Here is a 20896-nt window from a genome sequence, read left to right on the forward strand (position 1 = left end):
TCCTAATAAAGTCACCTGCCTTGTCTGCACATGTGTCTCCTCCGACAATTCATTTCCAGGTGTTAGACAAGAGCCCAGTCTCAGACCCTACGAGAGGTCTCCCTTCCTGCAACAATTCCAGGGATATGAAACAGCCTTAAGGGAGAACGCCTAGCTTGTTCTAGGACCAGTGAGGAAACTAATGGAGCGGAAGCGAAGCAGAGAACACCAGGCGGAAATGAGACCATGGAGGCCCTTGTGGTTCATTGTGGGAACTTTGGCTTTTACTTTGTATGAGGCAGAAGCTGCTGGCAGGTTTGAGCAAAACAATAAACATGATATTACTTGTGTTTAAAGAAATTATTCTGAGTATATGTTGGGAGCCCACTGAAAGGTGCAAAAGGAAGAGAAGGGAGAATTGTTATAAGCCATAGAGGAGAGATGGTGTCATATTTTGAGAGTCAAAATTATTTCCCAAAGAATTAAAAGCAAACCATGAGAGAAAGAAAAGAGTCAAGGACAAGTTCAAGGTTTTATTCTGAGAGATTGAAAAAAATGGTGTCAACACTGAGCAGACTTTTCTGAAATTTAGTTTGTTTTATTCCCAGTATATTATGAACATCATTCCACGTCAAGGCAAAGGACTACTTCATGTTTAACAGTTTCCTAATGTCTATTGCATGATTGCATATAACTTTTCCAATCAACGTATAACTGCTTTCTAAAAAAAAAATTCCCTACATATTAAAATTACATTAAAATAACCTGATCTTGTTACTTTTTTGAACTGGTCAATGTGGTAGTCTAAATCCACATTTGAAGGTTTCGTAGTGGATCTTTCTGCAAGTTAGTTAATTAGTAAAATGAGACATTTACATATGATCTTGCCCTTGTGTGATGACTTTAAAATTTTTCATTATTAGAACCACACACTCAACAATTTTATGTTTGATTGTATCCACTCTAGTTAGAAATCTGGAGATAAATAAACAGTGAATTTTAATTCTGTTCTTGGAGAAGCTTTGCACCCAGGAAATGAAACACAGAGAGAAAGGCCATGACATAGGACAACACCTAGAAAGAGAATTCAACATGGGCCTTATTACATAAATGTATACCTTATTACATAAATACATACTTAGCTTGGCTAAGAATGGTGAGTTTATTTCCTAAAATAAAAAATAATTTCAATATTTCATAATTTCAATAATACTCATCATTTCTTAAAATAAAAAATATTCAGAATGATAGAATTAACCATATACATTCATCTTTTGTGTTTTTAGTTATTTTGATAACATATTCAACAGATATAGCTATCTATATTACTTTAAAAAGAATTTTGTTTACCTAAAACAGGATTTATTTAAATCATTGAATTATGTACTTCATTATGGAAGAGAGACTAGACTATATACATTCTGGCAGCTGTGGTACCGCAGACATAAAACCACCAAAATGCAAAGTGACTTGACAGGACCTACAGTGAGATGGTAATGTTATATGTCAATTATATAATAATTTAAAAAGGAAAGATAATGAACTGATGACTCTTTTTTTGCATTTTGAGCAAATGAAAGGCAGAAGACCAGACCATGTAAGAATTGTTCATCAAAACTGCCATTTAGTCATCAAGATAACCCAAAAATTATATGTTTGCACTAGAAGACTTTGAACTTAGAAAATACTTTTTTTAAATGTTTAAGTGTGTTGATTTAACCTTCACTACAGAGAAAGGGAAACGCTTAGTTGTAGCTGTTAAAAGGAACGATTATGAGAAAGGTATTGGACTGAAACTGCAAATTTAATTTTTTAAACTTTTACTAAGGTATGATTGTATTTTGTATATTATTGAACTCTTAAGTAATGATATAATACATATTTAAGTATTTTAACATTTATGAGTAATTGTATACTGTAATTTGGGATCACTAAGTAACATCAAATATAATTATGTAATCCAATGAAGTATATGCTGAAGTATACACACAACAGATAATTATTTATCATCTGCTGCTTCTATGAAGCAGTGCATTTTTAGTTAGCCGTTGAAGAGTACGTGACATTTTAGTAACTGAAAGTACAAATAAACTGCACTCCAAGTGGAAGAAAGAAATTAGCAAAAACCGTGAAAGCAGGAAAGCTAATACTTGCAGGTAATAGGAAGTTTGAGTTCAGCAGAGTTTAAATGCATTAGAAGGGTGGAATGAAATACCGCAAAAGTGGGTTGAAATTAAGAGCAAGTTCTTTATTCAACAACCTATCAGTTCAGTTCAGTTCAGTTGCTCAGTTGTGTCCGACTCTGCGACCCCATGGATTGCAGCACACCAGGCCTCCCTGTCCATCACCAAGTCCTGGAGTTTACTAAAACTTATGTCCATTAAGTCAGTGATGCCATCCAACCATCTCATCCTCTGTTGTCCCCTTCTCCTGCTGCCCTCAATGTTTCCTAGCATCAGGGTCTTTTCAAATGAGTTGGTTCTTTGCATCAGGTGGCCAAAGTATTGGAGTTTCAGCTTCAGCATCAGTACTTCTGATGAATATTCAGGACTGATTTCCTTTAGGTTTGACACGTTGGATCTTCTTGCAGTCCAAAGGACTCTCAAGAGTCTTCTCCAACACCACAGTTCAAAAGCATCAATTCTTCGGCACTCAGCTTTCTTTATAGTCCAACTCTCACATCTATACATGACTACTGTAAAAACCATAGCTTTGACAAGACAGACCTTTGTTGGCAAAGTAATATCTCTGCCTTTTAATATGCTGTCTAGGTTGGTCATAGCTTTTCTTCCAAGGAGCAAGTGTTTTTTAATTTCATGGCTGCAGTCACCATCTACAGTGATTTTGGAGCCTCCCAAAATTAAGTCTGTCACTGTTTCCACTGTTTCCCCATCTATTTGCCAGGAAGTGATGAGAGTCCCTTGGACTGCAAGCAGATCCAATCAGTCCATTCTGAAGGAGATCAGCCCTGGGATTTCTTTGGAAGGAATGATGCTAAAGCTGAAACTCCAGTACTTTGGCCACCTCATGCGAAGAGCTGACTCATTGGAAAAGACTTGGATGCTGGGATGGATTGGGGGCAGGAGGAGAAGGGGACTACAGAGGATGAGATGGCTGGATGGCATCACTGACTCGATGGACGTGAATCTGAGTGAACTCTGGGAGTCGGTGATGGACAGGGAGGCCTGGTGTGCTGCGATTCATGGGGTCACAAAGAGTCAGACACGACTGAGCGACTGAACTGAACTGAACTGTACTGATGGGACCAGATGCCATGATCTTAGTTTTTGAATACTGACCTTTAAGCCAACTTTTTCACTCTCCTCTTTCACTTTTATCAAGAGGCTCTTTAGTTCTTCTTCACTTTCTGCCATAAGGGTGATATCATCTGCATATCTGAGGTTATTGGTATTTCTACCAGCAGACTTGATTCCAGCTTGTGCTTCATCTAGCCTGACATTTTGCATGATGTACTCTGCAGGTAAGTTAAATAAGCAGGGTGACAATATACAGGCTTGACATATTCCTTTCCTGATTTGGAACCAGTCTGTTTTTCCATGTCTGGTTCTAACTGTTGCTTCTTGACTTGCATACAGATTTCTCAGGAGGCAGGTCAGGTGGTCTGGTTGCATACAGATTTCTCAGGAGGCAGGTCAGGTGGTCTGGTATTCCTATCTCTTTCAGAATTTTCCACAGTTTATTGTGATCTACACAGTCAAAGTCTTTGGCATAGTCAATACAGCAGAAATAGGTGTTTTTCTGGAACTCTCTTGCTTTTCCCATGATCCCATGGATGTTGGCAATTTGATCTCTGGTTCCTCTGGCTTTTCTAAATCCAGCTTGAACATCTGGAATTTCAAGGTTCACATACTGTTGAAGCCTGGAGAATTTTGAGCATTACTTTGCTAGCATGTGAGATGAATGCAATTGTGCAGTAGTTTGAGCATTCTTTGGCATTGCCTTTCTTTGGAATTGGAATGAAAACTGACCTTTCCCAGTCCTGTGGCCACTGCTGAGTTTTCCAAATTTGCTGGCATATTGAATGCAGCACTTTCACAGCATCATCTTTTAGGATTTGAAATAGCTCAACTGGAATTCCCTCACTTCCTCTAGCTTTGTTCATAAATATCTGCAAACAATGAGACCAACAAGGGATTAATTTTCAAAATAAACTTCTAATCAGCTCAATATCAAAAAATAAGCAATCAAATCAAAAAATGGACAGAAGACCTAAATAAACATTTTTCCAAAGATACCCAGATGGCTAACAGGTACATGAAAAGATGCTCAGCATTACTAATATTGTTGTTTAGTTTCTAAGTCGTGTCCCATCAGGCTCCTTTTTTCATGGGTTTTACAGGCAAGCATATTGAAGTGGGTTGCCATTTCCTCCTCCAGGGAATCTTAACCCAGGGATCGAACCCAGTTCTCCTGCATTGGCAAGCAGATTCTTTACCACTCAGCCACTGTGGAAGCCCCAAACATAGGATAGAAACATAGCCTAAAATCTTTCTTTAGCCTTGGCTGTAAGAAACATTTAAAATGTGTCTGAGTGGGGCTTCCCTGGTGACTCATTATAAAGAGAAACTCAAATTAAAACTCCAATGAGGTGTCAAGTCACACTGGTCAGAATACTCATTGTCAAAAAGTCTACAAATACTAAATGCTGGAGAGGGTGTGGAGAAAAGAGAACCCTCCTACTCTGTTGGTTGGAATGTAAATTGGTACAGTCACCATGGGAAACAGTATGGAGGTTTCTTCAAAAAACTGAAAATTGAATTACCATATGATCCAGCAATCCCACTCCTGGGCATATATCTGGCAAAGACAAAAAAGTCTAATTCGAAAACATACATTGCTATAATTGCCCTATTCAATTGTCTTACTTATTAAATCTGTCATTTAGTTAGCACATGGCTATTGAGTTTGTAATATGTTGGTTGAAGTGCTGCAAACTAGAAAAACAAAGAAAAAAGATTCTTATCCACAAAGCGCTTTCAGCCCTGTAACATAGACTGCAAGTTGCTGTGTTCAGTGCCACAAAAGGATCGGCCCAGGCGAAATCAGGATGGAAAAATGAGCCAAAGCCCAGCAGGTTCTAACATCAGCCAAGATATGTCCAGCTACGTATCATTTCTCAGGTTTTTCTCCAGAGATTCTGATCCCTTCCTTCTGGGTCCATGATTTCCTAGATTGGAACACCTAATTCCAGTACTGTTGAACGTGTTTCTCCATTTCCTCCTGATCTAGTCAAATCGCTCAGCCTAATACAGAAGCTTTGCAGGGTTGCCTCAGGATGTGACTCGGAGTCTCCACTGTTGTTGCTGTTCAGTCACTAAGTCATGTTCAACTCTTTATGACCCCATGGACAGCAGCATGCCAGGCTTCCCTGCCCTTCACCATCTCCTGGAGTTAGCTCAGACTCATGTCCATTGTGTTGATGATGCCATCCAACAACCTCATCCTCTGTCATCCCCTTCCCCTTCTGCCCTCAGTCTTTCCCAGCATCAGGGTCTTTTACAGTGAGTCAGCTCTTCACATCAGATGGCCAAAGTACTGAAGCTTCAGCTTCAGCATCAGTCCTTCCAATGACTATTCAGGGTTGATTTCCTTTAGGATTGATTGGTTTGATCTCCTCGCTGTGCAAAGGACTCCCAAGAAATTTCTCCACCACCACTGTTCAAAAATATCAGTTCTTCAGTACTCAGCCTTCTTTATGGACCAGCTCTCACATTTGTACATGACTACTGGAAAAACCATAGCTTTGACTAGACGGACCTTTGTTGACAAAATGATGTCTCTGCTTTTTCCGCTGACTCTCATAAATCAAACGGAATCGTTTACTATTTCCATAATAGGTGTGCTCATTACAATCGCCAAAGCTTTGCTATCTAGGCCAACCTGCCTGGAATGTTCTCTCCTCTTCTCTTCCTCTTCAAAGTCCAAATAGCCTAGGCCCAACTCAAATCATTTCTCTTTCTTTTGGTTATTACATCACTATTGCTTCCCTTTCTGAATTTCCACAGCATTTTGTGACTAGGTCATTCATTGAGAGCTTCTATTATGCCAATCTATCTATAAGTATGTTCCATCTTCCCAAATAAATGTTTTTACAAAATAAGGACCAAAATGGAAACTTTAAATTCCTCATGCCTAGCACAGTGAATTGTCCATAGTGGGTATCTGACTAGCATTTCATAGGCTGATGACAATGATGAAAATATTGATACTGATATTCCTACTACTACTTATTTATTTCATATAATTGAAGTAGATCAGTTATTTAAAATCTTGCAAATGGTTCTGTTCTAGTACTTTGCCCATTTCAGAAACTGGAAAAAAATGATACTATTACCTAGATTACAAGCAATCTGGTTTATGAATCTTGGATATCAGAAAATAGGCACCATGATCTAGACCCAATTTCCCAAATCTCAACTTTTTTATGGAGAGTTCAAGAATTTAAATAAAACTTACTAATACAATAAACAAATACTAATTTAGTTATAATTTTTATTATTCAAAGAAGACCAAGGAGAGAGAGTATAAATGGGATCTATCTTTACGAATTTAGCCATATATGTACTACCTGTTTCCCAGGTGGCTCAGTGGTAAGGATCTGCCAATGCAGGAGACGTAGGAGACACAGATTCTATCCCTGGGTTGGGTAGATCCCCTGGAGGAGGAAATGGCAACCTATTCCAGTATTCTCGCCTGGTGAATTACAAGAATACAGGAGCCTAGGCAAGCTACAGTCCATGGGGTTGCAAAGAGGCAGACACAACTGAGCACACACATAAACTACTGAAACATGTCATAATGTACTAAGTCTGGGGCCCACACTGAAATTACCTAATTCCATCAGTTTGTTGAAACTAAGGTAGACTGATAGAGAAATGCATATTTTCTCAAAGATGGAAAATCTGGACAATCTGTTGCCAAGGCTAAAGGTCTAGTTCTGCATGTGTTATTTAAATCTCCCCTGGGAAACAAAAGCAATTGACCCTGATAAAGTTCCTCCTGACCAAGATGTTGGTTTATTTTGTATGTGTCATCTTAAAAATCAAAAACAGCAGACATGTTGCTTCTTGCATCCCTGCTATTTATTTTCTGCATGAGGACAAATTGCCACAAAACAACTCAGAATGTAACTTGACTTGGAATCTTTTTTTCACTAGTCCCAAGTTGGCTACGAAGTTTTGATGAAATAAAATGTCAGGGTGCGGTCCCCTTGCTGCTACACATTTTTTCCCCCTTTCTGCAGGAGTTAGCCAGCAAGAGGAAAAGGACAGAACTTTAGAATAATAATAAGGAAACATATACTAGCCCACTCTCTTTACGACCTGACAGTGAATTCTCCAAAGGTTGGCTAGGGACTCTAGGGATTGCTGGACTTTTCTCCTGTGCTAAGTGTTTACAATCTGACCACATCCCTGCTTCAGCTTCAGTCAGAGAGTGTATATTGACTTAGAAGAGTTAATCCAATCCAGACATCACCATGACACTGGCTCATCCAGAGGAGAGGCAGTCCTCCCATTTATTAGTGTTTTAGGTGGTTTCGAAATTGCACATGGGGGAAATGTGTTACAAAGGCTATCTTTTTTTGCCAAATATATTTGAGTCAATTCCTTTACAATCTGTCTGGTAACTTCCAATCTCTTAAGAATAAACTGAAGTTCAAAATGGTATCTTTTTCTTTTTTTCTAGAGGAGTAATATAAAGATTGATACCACATGGGGTGAACAAAGTATATTACGTATTTTTAAAAGAAAAATTCTATTCAAATGAATTCATTTTGAAAGTTTCCAAATAAGTGTGAGTCCTCCAAATACAGTATGTTTTATTTTTGTTGACTCTACTGCTCAGGTCTATCCATTTGCATGAGAATGCTCTCAGCTGATATTTTCAATAATTTTGATGATCATCAACAGAATAGAAAAGTGAGGGGCAATTTACTTCTTGACAGTCTCAGGAGACAGATTGGAATAAATCTTCATCCTTTCCTCAACACACTCAGTACAAGGAATGTTTTCATAAAACACAGTGCCATCAAATTACAGAAATGGGAGTGTGGGGACAGAGAGAAAAGCAAAGATGAGAAGGAAGAAGAACTCAAGATTTTGTTTTTGGCCAGTTTATTACCAATATTGAGGTTTCCCAGATGGCTCAGTGGTACAGAATTCACCTGCCGATGCAGGAGACATGGGTTCAAGATCAGGAAGATTTCCTGGAGAAGGAAAAGGCAACTCACCCCAGTACTCTTGCCTGGGAAATCCCATGAACAGAAGAACCTGGCAGGCTACAGTCTGTGGGGTCCCAAAGAGTCACACACAACTGAGCATGCATGCAAACATTATCAATATTAGTGATTTTATATGATACCCTTTCTTCAGCAAAAATTCTTTTCCTAAAATGGAAAGTAAATGTCTTCAATGGGAGATAGTATTCCACGGAGCTTTAAAATGAAGTTCTCTGGTCACTAAGGCAGAACACATAGGCAGGGCCAAGTTTATTGAGGGTTGAATGTAGACCTGTTAATTTGACTGTTTGATGTTAGCAACTCTTAATCCACAGATTATACTCATGACTTATTCTCATTAAAACACAGCTGATTTGTAGGAAATGTAATGCCATACTCTCTTACCTACTACTGACAATGAAACCCAAGTGGATTATTGAATAATTTACATGGCAGACCACAGACAGGGTTGAGTTCAGAACTGGGAACTTAATGGATGTTTTGAGGCAGTGGGGTGAAGAGGTAATGCTCATTTATAGGGGAGATAGACATAAGAACACAGTGGTCCCTGGAAGGAGGCAGAAAGTGTAACTGCAGAGAAAGAGAAGGAGTAACAACCTGTAATTAACAAGGAGTATGGCTGGCTTTCAGATATATTGGGTTAGCCAAAAATTTATCCGAGTTTTTCCATAAGGTGTCATGGAAAAACCCAAATGAACAGTTGGCCAACCCAATGCATTCACTGAATAGACACACAAATACCAGTCATTTCTTTTAATTTATGAATACTTTTTTCACCAACGTGTAGGCTTCTAGGACCCAGGATTAAGGGGTGGGAAGCAAAGAACACAGTGTGAAACAAGGACAAGGATATCTACATCAGAAGACAGGAAGCTTTTTGTCAATTAAACTCATTTGAGCCCATTTTCTGGATCTGAATCTTACCAGTAGCTTGTGATTGACTAGGTGGTGGAGGATTTGGACAGCAGCTTTATAGCAGTTTCCCAGTTGCAGGAGCACAGCTGGCTTATCTTCAACTCACTAGGTTTCAGAGTTGGAAAGAAAGCCTAGGAGACATTTCTTTTGAGGAGTGATGACTATAGGTCGCATCCTGTAGTCACTTGATTAAGAGAATGAAAAGTATCCAAATTAAAAATCAAAGAACATTCTGGATAATGCTTGCCCAGCTTGCAGGGCTTTCTTTATGGGCTTTTAAAAACTAGAAGCTATCCTGTTTGCTGAAATGTGTGCATGCTCAGTCACTCCCAACTCTTTGTGGCCCCAGGGACTGGAGCCTGCCAGGATCTTCTGCCCACGGAATTATCCAGGCAAGAATACTGGAGTAGGGTACCATTCCCTTTTCCAGGGAATCTTCCTGACCCAGGGATCAAACCTGCATCTCCTGCATCTCATGAATTGATGGGTAGATTCTTTACCACTGCGCCACCCGAGAAGCCCTTTACTGAAATATTTTGCCCCAAATTTGCTACTCTACAACTTCCCAAATGGAGTGACTTCCCCACAGATGGAAGGTAGGAACAAAGAATTTAGCTTGAGAAGCACTAGAGAGGAGTCAGGGTTGTGTTTTGTTTAGTATTTATTGATTTTTGGCTGTGTGGGGTCTTAGTTGCTATGTACAAGCTCAGTAGCTGCAGCATGTACATAGCTGACATGTGGCATGTGGGATCTCAGTCCCCCAACCAGGGATCAAACCTGAGTCCCCAACATTGAAAGGTAAATTCTTAACCGTTGGACCTCCAGTGAAGTCCCAGGAGTAAGTGTTTTCTCAAAGAGTATCTAGACCTCTTCAGAGGAATACTCTGACAGTGAAATAAAAAGCATACCAGATCTCAGTATAACCAACTCTGCTGTACAAATGAGAAAACCACAAGAGAAATGTTCAGGATGATGCTGGACAATTGAAATAGCTGGGAAATGGCAACATCAGAGTGAAAAGCCTTTCTGACTCTTTGCCCAATGTACTCGTCATTATCATACACTAATATTCCTGTTATGATGCTGGTCACACAACTTGCAAATTGGACTTTTTTGTGTTGTAGAAACAAGTATGTGTTTGCTGATTGGATTTTATACTCATATCACTTATAGATGGCATATTAAAAAGCAGAGATATTACTTGGCCGACAAAGGTCCATCTAGTCAAAGCTATGGTTTTTCCAGTAGTCATGTATAGATGTGAGAGTTGGACTATAAAGAAAGCTGAGCGCCAAAGAACTGATGCTTTTGAACTGTGGTGTTGGAGAAAACTCATAAGAGTCCCTTGGACTGCAAGGAGATCCAACTGTCAAACCTAAAGGAAATCAGTCCTGAATATTCATCAGAAGTACGGATGCTGAAGCTGAAATTCCAATACTTTGGCCACCTGATACAAAGAACTGACTCATTTGAAAAGACCCTGATGCTGGGAAAGATTGAAGGCAGGAGGAGAAGGGGACGACAGAGGATGAGATGGTTGGATAGCATCACCGACTCCATGGACATGAGTTTGAGCAAGCTCCGGAACTTAGTGATGGACAGGGAGGCCTGGTGTGCTGCAGTCTATGGGGTCACAGAGAGTCGGACGTGACTGAGTGACAGCCGAACTGAACTGAACTCATATCACCTAATTTGTTACTCTTGCTACCTCTTGGTTTTTCCTGCTTAAATGAACAAGACATTTCAAGAAGAAACTATTTTATACCTGCTTTTGCCTTGCCTCTTACTGGGTTTCTTGTGATACAGACTTGGGCATGTGACATGACTAAATGCAATAATAGGAGAAAGAACAGGACCAACTCAGTGAAGCTAGAGTCGAAGAGAATACAGAAATCCAGGACAGATTGTACAGCCAAGACATGGTTTATTTCTGATCTACTGGCTGTAGTGGCTTTTTTTTTTCCCCCCTCAATTAAGTGTACAAGATTAAGGCTGAAAAACCTCTCCAAGCTTTTCTCTACAATTCTAATCTTATCTCCTATTAAATTATTTTTTACAGGTCAATAATGGTAGCAACATTCACTTCTAATTTCTGACTTAATGCTAAGCTAAGATATTCAATCTGCCTGCAATACAGGAGACCCAGATTCGGTTCCTGTGCTGAGAAGATCCCCTGGAGAAGGGAATGACAACCCACTCTAATATTCTTACCTGGGAAATCCCATGGACAGAGGAGCTTGTCAGGCTACAGTCCATGGGGTCACAAAGAGTCAGACACACTGAATGATTAACACAAAAGATATTAAAACAGAGGGAAAAAATAGTTATTTCTTTAACTATTGAAGAGGTAATAGTATAGAACATGGGGGTCAGATACATAGATAATACAATCTCAGTACAGCATGCAGCACAGAAACTTTATGGTTTATGATGGGAAACAGAAGACAAAGGCTGGAGATGTCCTTCTCAAAGAGAAGCTACCCACGCATCTGGAATTTGTTTTTAGGTCCAGTCGAAGAAAGGAAATATCTATGTGTAAAGGCACAGAAGTAGGGAGAACACAGCCATTTGGAATCAAAGTCATCTCTGAGACTAGATTATAGGATTTGAGAAGAAAAGCGCCAAGAATTAAGTGAAAGCTGGATTTTCCAAGGGCATTTATTCCCAATATATGTACAAAGTAAGTAGAATTCAAGTAGTAGAGATATTGATATTTGGGACATAATAATTAAATGAGGCAAACCATGTAAAGAAACATGAATCAAGTCTTTTGTTCTCAGAACAGCTTGTTATTATTACCCCATTGTACAGATGAGGAAAATGGAGGCACGAGGAGGTAAAGAAATGACGAGTTTTGAATTAAATTGGACAGTCTAATTGCAAATTCATATTATATAAAAAGCTACAACAAGCATTATGGCAAGAAAGAAAATGACTCCAGGAACTTCCCTGGTGGTTCAGTGTCTAAGACTCCATGCTCCCAATGCAAGGGGCCCAGGTTCAATCCTTGCTCAAGGAAATAGATACCGTATGCTGCAAATATTAATAAGACCTGGCACAGTCAAATGAATAAATATTTTTTTAAAAGAAAGAAAATAACTCCAATGTATTAGCCACCACTCACAATTCTCAAACCAATAATTCATGCCCAGAGTTTTCCACACTTTAAAAAGAATAGTCCCAAGTGTGACTTAGAGTTCTTTGTCTACTCTACTGTAATCACCTTATTCTGTTTGAGGTAGGATGAAATGACACTGCCTTCTTTCTCCAATGGGCTCTGTAAAGAGGCATGGATTTACAAGTGGCTTAATTTTCAGGCAAGGATGAAAGCAAAATCATCAGTGATCTTGAGTGGAAAGAGCAGTCAGCTAAAGGAGACGATGAAAAAATGTTCTCAAATCACTGTCTGGTTGGCTGATCTCCAGCTCAGAATGAAGTGTTCATTTTCCCAAAGAACAGAGATTGCTCACACCCAATTACTTACACCTTGTAGGTAATCTCTCTCTCTCTTTTTTTAGACACGAAATCAATCACTGAATGAACCCTTTGTAAGTCAGGGGCATAAACTGTCCAACCTTGTGGCTGTTTGTGATTATAGCTGGCAAAATGAAAGATTGTTCAGCAGATATGAGTAGTTAAAAGGAGAGAGCAAAAGAAAGAAGCAAGTTAATCTCATTTAGGACTTCCAAAATGAGGAAACTGACTCATGAGGAAGTCCATGGATCTCAATAGGGATGCCCAGGGCTCTGTTCTATTTGACCCTCAAAGCACAACCTTCATCTGGAACAGGTGCTGATAAATGGAGGAGAAAAATCACACAGCCTAGTATTTCTATGCTAGAGAGGAAATGAAATTTCCCTTGGTTGAGTTTCCTCTCTGACTCAGTTACCACCGTTTTCCCAGTTAGTGTACAGTACTGAGGTTATCTCCTAGAGAAGAAAGGGTATTTCCTTTCTCAGAACAGAATCTGCTAAATATTAGAATAATGACATTTGTAGCATCCCTCCTGAGCAGAAATTATAGGACTCTAGGAAATTTAAACTTGAAGGAATCTCTTGGCTCTTCTATTGAGCCTAAGAGTTCATAGACCCAAAAGAATCTTACAAAGAGTTTCCTAATCATTTTGACAAGTATACTTCCAGAATAAGCATGAAAAAGCTACAGGCCAAGGGCTAATGATGACCCTTGCGTGCTTTCATATGTCCATTAACTAAGAAGGAATTTTGCATTTTTTAACTATTGAAAATTTACCAAAAGAAAAATTATCAAAATATCAAATATCAAAATATTTCAGTTCAAATTTCATTATGAATAAACAAAGATTTTTTTGAACCCAACCATACTCATTCACTTAAATGTTATCTTTGGCTCCTCTGCTCTAGAAGGCAAGGTTTGAGTAGCTACTAAAGAGATGATTGAAAGAAAAGTTGGGAGAAAAGTTATGACCAACCTAGACAGCATATTAAAAAGCAGAGACATTACTTTGCCAACAAAGGTTCATCTAGTCAAAGCTATGGTTTATCCAGTAGTCACGTATGGATGTGAGAGTTGGACTATAAAGAAAGTTGAGTGCCAAAGAATTGATGCTTTTGAACTGTGGTGTTGGAGAAGACTCTTGAGAGTCCCTTGGACTGCAAGGAGATCCAACCAGTCCATCCTAAAGGAAATCAGTCCTGAATATTCATCAGAAGTACTGATGCTGAAGCTGAAACTCCAATACTTTGGCCACCTGATGCAAAGAACTGACTTATTTGAAAAGACCCTGATACTGGGAAAGATTGAAGGCAGGAGGAGAAGGGGACGACAGAGGATGAGATGGTTGGATGGCATCACCGATTTGATGGACATGAGTTTGGGTAAACTCCAGGAGTTCGTGATGGACAGGGAGGCCTGGTTGCTGTAGTCCGTGGGATCACAAAGAGTCAAACACGACTGAGTGACTGAACTGAACTGAACTGAACTGAAGCAAACGGTATGACTAAAGTACTTAACTATCTGGCCCTTTACCAAAAAAAAAAGTTTGTCTATCCCTGGTCTAGAGTATCAAAGAACTGAAAGTGAGTGAGACGAATATCTTCTTTGGCTAAAACTACAGCCTAATAGAAGTTGAATATTTATAAAAGATGTTTGCAACAGCCCAGTTTAGTTTATACAGACCGATGGGGGAACAAATAGAACCACTCATTTCTGGTGAATATGATTGAAACAAACTGAAAACCGGCCTGAATATATTTACGCAGTTTGGCACATGACACTTCAGTCAAATTAAATTCACCAGTGAGCTGCCAAATCTCTAATAATGATTGTGCTGAACAATATGAAATCACAGTTATTGTAGGTCAAAAATAATTAAATATTGGTGATTTCCTACGGTTCAGATGACTTCATAAGATGCTTTACAAAGAAAGGAGTCCGTTTTAATATCCATCTTCATCAGCTTTCCTCTGTCAGGCTTTGCACTTGATTTTGCTTTATTTTCCAACATTTTGCATAATGTATGCATAGCACAATTGTTGACAATCTAGTAATTAAAGAATAAGTTAAAGTTCTTCCTAAACAATCAACAATAGGAAGAGTGTTATGAAGAAAGGATTGATACTTAAAAGTAAATTTACTTAAGTAAATTCTAAGGCATTCCTTAGGACTTGGTATATTGCTCTGAGTGATGCAGGAAAACTGGCCCAAGGAATTTCAGTGCTTGCCTTGGATACTGCAATAGCTAGTACATTTACTGTCAGAGCATTGGAGTCAAGTTCCTTTCATCTCTTTACAGTGACAGAACAAAAATTATAAAAAGAATCCAAGATATATGTTGCACATATACATGTACAGTCAGCCCCAGGCAACCTTGGGCTCCACATTTATGGATTTAGCCCAACTGGCTGCATCTCCCTCTGCTCTGCCTTTACATCGTTTTCTCTCCCCTCTAGCTCTTTCTTATAAGGACACCCCCGATGGTCTTTAGGGTTTCCCAGACAATCCAAGCTAAGTGCTGTCTCTCAATATCCTTAATCACATCTTTTGTCACATAAGGATATAATATTAATATTCACAGACTCCAGGGATTAGGAAATGAATATATTGGAGGGATCTCTTTTTATTTCTCCAGTCTACCACAGTACATGGACATCATATTGAAGCATATTTTAAAGAACTGCTTTTTAGTTTGGGGAAGATAAATGGAAATGAGACTGAAATACTCTTTCCCAGGTGAGTTGAATTCATGGAATTATGGATACAGAGGGCTGTCTATACTAGAGCCATTTTATATGAGCATTCAAAGCTTTTGGTATCCTCAGAGGTCCTGGAACCCCAGCCCCTGCAGATAACCAAAGAACAACTGTATAAGAATGCTGTTTGTATGGGTTTCAATCAATACCTTTCCCCATGTTGAGCCATTATTTTTTAGAATTTTATAAAATAATTACTATTATAAAACTTAGTCAAAATAACAAGTCTTCAGGTACAATGGGTTAATATTTTCTCACTGTTTCACAATTGTTTATTAGTATTATTTATTTACTCTTTCACTACAGACCCTATGAAATCTAGTGATGTGCCAAACTTACTGATCATGAATCTTGCAAAACCTAAGATCATTTCTAGGTCATAAATATGCATTCACTAAATGGCAGTAGAGAGAGAAGTAAAATATCAAGTGATTCAAATAACAAGAGCAATCTCACATTTTAACTATAGCCTCAGCTTTATCCAAGCAAATCAGAGTTGTATGTTATGTATAGCCATAACCAAAAGAAATGTTTCAACAAAAATGGGATGTGGGATTAGGGAAGAAAATGGATAAAGGATAAGTTTATCCTATAGAAAGATATTTATCCTAAAAATATAAACCAATCAATAATTCATAAAGACTAGCAGGTGATTTTGCATTCACATAAAGTAAGAATTGAAACTTACCTTAGATAGCTTCAATTTTTAAAAATATAACTGTTTTTATTCCCTGTAATTTTTACAATTAGCACAAACGACATCTTACAAAGAAAAATTTGTTCCTTCACAGATTCAGATGCTAGCAGCCTGAAATCACGGGTTTAGACAGGGCTGCACTCCCTCCAGAAGCACTAGGGGAAATACATTCCCTGCTCCTTTTAGCTTCTAGCAGCTGTCAGCATTCCTTGGCTTGTGGCTGCTCTCCACTCCTCGTTGCAGTGTGTAGATTTCTCGTTGCAGTGTGTAGATTTCTCTTTGCTGTGGCTTCTCTTATTGTGGAGCACAAGCTCCAGGTGCACAGATTTCAGTAGTTGTGACACACAGGGTCTAGAACATACCTCTTTCTCATAAGGACACTTGTGATGGTATTTAAGGTTAATGAGATAATCCTAGGTAAGTGCCTTCTCTCAAGATCCTTAACTTGATCATACTTTTGCCACATGAGATATTATTGACAGAGTCCAGGCTTCAAGAAGTGAATATGTCTTTGGGTGAACTTTTTTTTTAGCCTGCTGCAGTTACGATGACATTATATAGACATATATCTTAAAGAACTGCTTTTACATTTTCTGAAAATAAATGAAAGTGAGATCAAAATATCTTTAACCTTGGAGCCAATTAAGATTATTTTAGTATAAGATAGGTCATGGTCTTCTCCAAAAGCATTACTTTCTTGGTAAGCTAACTCTACATTACTATAAGTAGATATTTATGGTACTTGTGAATAAACAACAGTCTTTGTAGATACACATTACCAGGTATTACACAAAGCCAGGTCTTCAAAAATGAAGAAGAGAAATCAAATGAATTATCAAAGAAATTGCTGTTATCCGCTTTTCAGTGGGTTCATTTTTTTACCCACAAAAAATATTCCTCAGTAAAGACCTTTCATTTGATTAAAAACAGACTCTAATAAATGTGGGTTAGGATCACAATGATAACCTATATTGAAGAACATGAATAAAAAGTGCTCTTGAAGAGAAAGGCTCACATGTGTTCACATTTGATACCGGGAAATAATCGTATGCTGTTGGGGAGTGATTACTACCAGCTGTAAGCAAGTATACCACACAATAATATCTCATCCATACAACCACTTGGAAAATGTCTTTCCTGCTCTCTCTCTCTCCTTCTCCCAAGAGTTTCATAAAATATGACCAAACCTTTCCCCTCTTACTGAACATTGACCTTTCTCAAATCTCTATTTATGAAAAGAGAAAGACTTTGAATCTTGAAGAACACCAAGAAGAAACATGACATTTGCATGTTCTTCCCAAGAGTAAGATGGGCAAGACCATGTCACTTTATCCTTTCTCCATATACTGTTATGACACATTTTCTATTGTTTCCAGTGGCACCAGCAAGTTTTTAATCTGAATGACTGAGAAGAATCACTAAAATACAAGAAAACAGTTCTGAGAAAAAAGGGTTCGGATCTCACTAATGCATCATTTATCTATAGACTCTTATCTTTGGAAATAATTTGAAACACCATCCTGACTATGCTTGAATTTCAGGTATACTGAATGACTCCTTCACCATAAATCACCTTCAGAAAGCCTTCTACCTCGACCCGTCTTACTTTATCTGAGCTCATCAGGGTTCTGGAGAGAGATTTCTAGAGCATTAGGAAAGAATAGAGGGGAGAGGGTGGAGAAAATTTGAGAATTTCTTGATTAATAAAACACATCTGGGTTGCAATTTTTCTGTTTTAAATTTTAATATCCCAATAATATTTTTGTTTTAAGAAAATGTTCCCAATTTAAACAAGTGAAAAAAAAAAGACAAAGGGATATCATTGCCTTAATCTTTTTAACAGTAAAGTTAAGAGAAAGAAGATACGAGATACTATTGGCGTGGACATTAGGACTTTTTTAAAAATCTGATACAACTAAATGTAAATTAATCAAGGGAATAGAATTTGGCCAAAGCACTTATTGTGTTCTAAAGTATGGCTAGCAGAGCTGAGTAATTATGGAACATTTTGTCTTTTGAAAGAAGGCAGAGCTACAGATAATCAGTTAATCAACCAAGTAGAAGATGTTCTCTTTGAGTAGATATCACTTCTCTCTACCACTCAGGTATGGACTGATGCCCACATGAACAAAAGTTCCCTTTGCACCATATATCTTAGCACTCCACACGCTGCATTTAAGGGCTTCCCTGGTGGTCCAGTGGTTAAGATTTTTACATTCTAATGCAGGGGGAGCAGGTTCAGTCCCTTGTTGGGGAGCTACGATCCCATGTGCCTCAGGGCCAAAACACCATCATGTAAACAACAGCAGCAATGTTGTAACAAATTCAGTAATAATTTTTTAAAAAATTAAATTTTAATTGACTGCCCTCCCCCACTATATGCCTACCTCAATAAGAAACTCTGTGACAAGCTGTGTTAGCCTATCTTATTAAAATCATAGACTAGAGCAAAATATATACAATTTATCTTAAGTAATAAACATTTGTTGAATGAAAAAAGGAAGAAAAGCTATCCTATGAAGAGGGAGAAATAGACTCACACAATCAAAAGCACAGAGTCCTTCTGGTTGAGGCTGAGATCTGAAGACATATAAATTCATCCCCTGTTCATAATGGTCTCATGGCAACTATCAGTATGTGCAGGCATACTCAGTCATGTTCGACTCTTTGTGATCCCATGGACTGTAACCGCTAGGCTCCTCTGTCCTTAGGATTCTCCAGGAAAGAATGGGCTGCTATTTCCTCAATCTAATAATAAAAGAACAATTGTTCTGGGCCAGATGTATTACATATATTATCTCTGTAGCAACAATAACTTTAGGAAGGTTAAGTATTACTATCCTTACTTTAGGAATAAAAGAATTATACTTAGATATACTCCTGCTCTTAAACAGTCATTTTCAATTTTAAGCTCATTCACATACAGATCTTAAGCTGATGTTCTTACATTACACCACCCTGCCCTGTGTTTCCTTCACCCTTGGCAATGAAAAGGTTGATGAAAGCTGCTTTCATCTTATCTGTACATGGAACTGTACAGTACCACATTCATGCTACATGATGATAAAATATGGCAAAGGATTACAGATCCACTGGTAGAAGCAGAAGTGATCAGAGAGTAAATGACAGGGAGATTGCCCAAGACTGTGAAAGGAGAGATGGCAGAACAAACTATGAGGAGCAGCCCTCTAAGCCTGGTCTCCTGCTGAGGCTTAGATAAGGTGACTTAATCTCAGAGAGGGATTCGAAATTAAAGACACTTACTCCTTGGAAGAAAAGTTATGACCAACCTAGATAGAATATTGAAAAGCAGAGACATTACTTTGCCAACAAAGGTCCATCTAGACAAGGCAATGGTTTTTCCAGTGGTCAAGTATGGATGTGAGAGTTGGACTGTGAAGAAAGCGGAGCACTGAAGAATGGATGCTTTTGAACTGTGGTGTTGGAGAAGACTCTTGAGAGTCCCTTGGACTGCAAGGAGATCCAACCAGTCCATTCTAAAGGAGATCAGCCCTGGGATTTCTTTGGAAGGAATGATGCTGAAGCTGAAACTCCAGTACTTTGTCCACCTCATGCGAAGAGTTGACTCATTGGAAAAGACCCTGATGCTGGGAGGGATTGGGGGCAGGAGGAGAAGGGGACGACAGAGGATGAGATGGCTGGATGGCATCACTGACTCGATGGACATGAGTTTGAGTGAACTCTGGGAGTTGGTGATGAACAGGGAGGCCTGGAGTGCTGCAATTCATGGGGTCGCAAGAATTCGGACACGGCTGAGCGACTGAACTGAACTGAACTGAACTGAACTGAAAACACTGGACCTCCAAGCAAAGTTAAAAATGTAATGCCCCAAAGTACAGAGGGAACCCAGCTGATTTCTGACTCCAAGTCACCTCAAAGACTAATGTGAAGAGCCCACAGGTGATGATGCACGTGGGCAGGAAAGGAGGCTCCTTCTGGAATATTCTGCTATGTATCAGACCATATGAGGTTTTGCACAACCCTTCAGGAAAAGATGAGGAGGAATCTCCAATAAAGACAGAAACTGAACTTCAAGGTATATCAACAAAATGAGAGCTCAGATTAAAGTTTAGTTAGATAACTGTTTTGTTTTTTTTTTTAACATGGAACGTTTCATGAATATGTGTCATCCTTGCTCAGGGTCCATGCTAATCTTCGTGTTGTTCCAGCTTTAGCATATGTGTAGCTGAAGTAAACATTTGATATGTCTTTAAACAACATACCATGTCATTTGTCACATTCCTGAGACTGCTGGGAAAAATTCATACCTGTATATTTTGATGAAGCCATTTATCATTTTGATCATATTGTCCCTAAGTTTTTCCTATGTGGAAAACAACAATAACAACAATTTTAGTTCTAGTTTCTTCCCATGGGAAAAAATAAACACCTATTAAATATATTCATTTCCCACTATTAAGATATTGTTTTGTCCAGTGGCTACCAGGCCTGACTAGCATTCACTATTACCTGCAGTGAATAATTTTTAAGTGTATAGTCTTGTGTTCTATCCTTGCTGCTGCTAAGTCACGTCAGTCGTGTCCGACTCTGTGCGACCCCATAGACGGCAGCCCATCAGGCTCCTGTCCCTGGGACTCTCCAGGCAAGAATACTGGAGGGGGTTGCCATTTCCTTCTCCAGTGCATGAAAGTAAAAAGTGAAAGTGAAGTCATTCAGTCATGTCTGACTCTTCACAGCCCCATGGACTGCAGCCTACCAGGCTCCTCTGTCCATGGGATTTTCCAGGCAAGTGTACTGGAGTGGGTCACTAGTGCCTTCCTTAGGAATCCCAAT

General features: G+C 38.8%; 1 pseudogene; it reads right to left on the bottom strand.

Annotated features, from left to right (window-relative positions):
- Positions 1-20199: 20199 nt before the first annotated feature.
- Positions 20200-20299, bottom strand: LOC114116523 (U6 spliceosomal RNA; annotated as a pseudogene).
- Between the last annotated feature and the right edge of the window lie 597 nt (positions 20300-20896).

Source organism: Ovis aries, chromosome 9, assembly GCF_016772045.2.
Source record: "Ovis aries strain OAR_USU_Benz2616 breed Rambouillet chromosome 9, ARS-UI_Ramb_v3.0, whole genome shotgun sequence".
NCBI classification, from domain to species: Eukaryota; Metazoa; Chordata; class Mammalia; order Artiodactyla; family Bovidae; genus Ovis; species Ovis aries.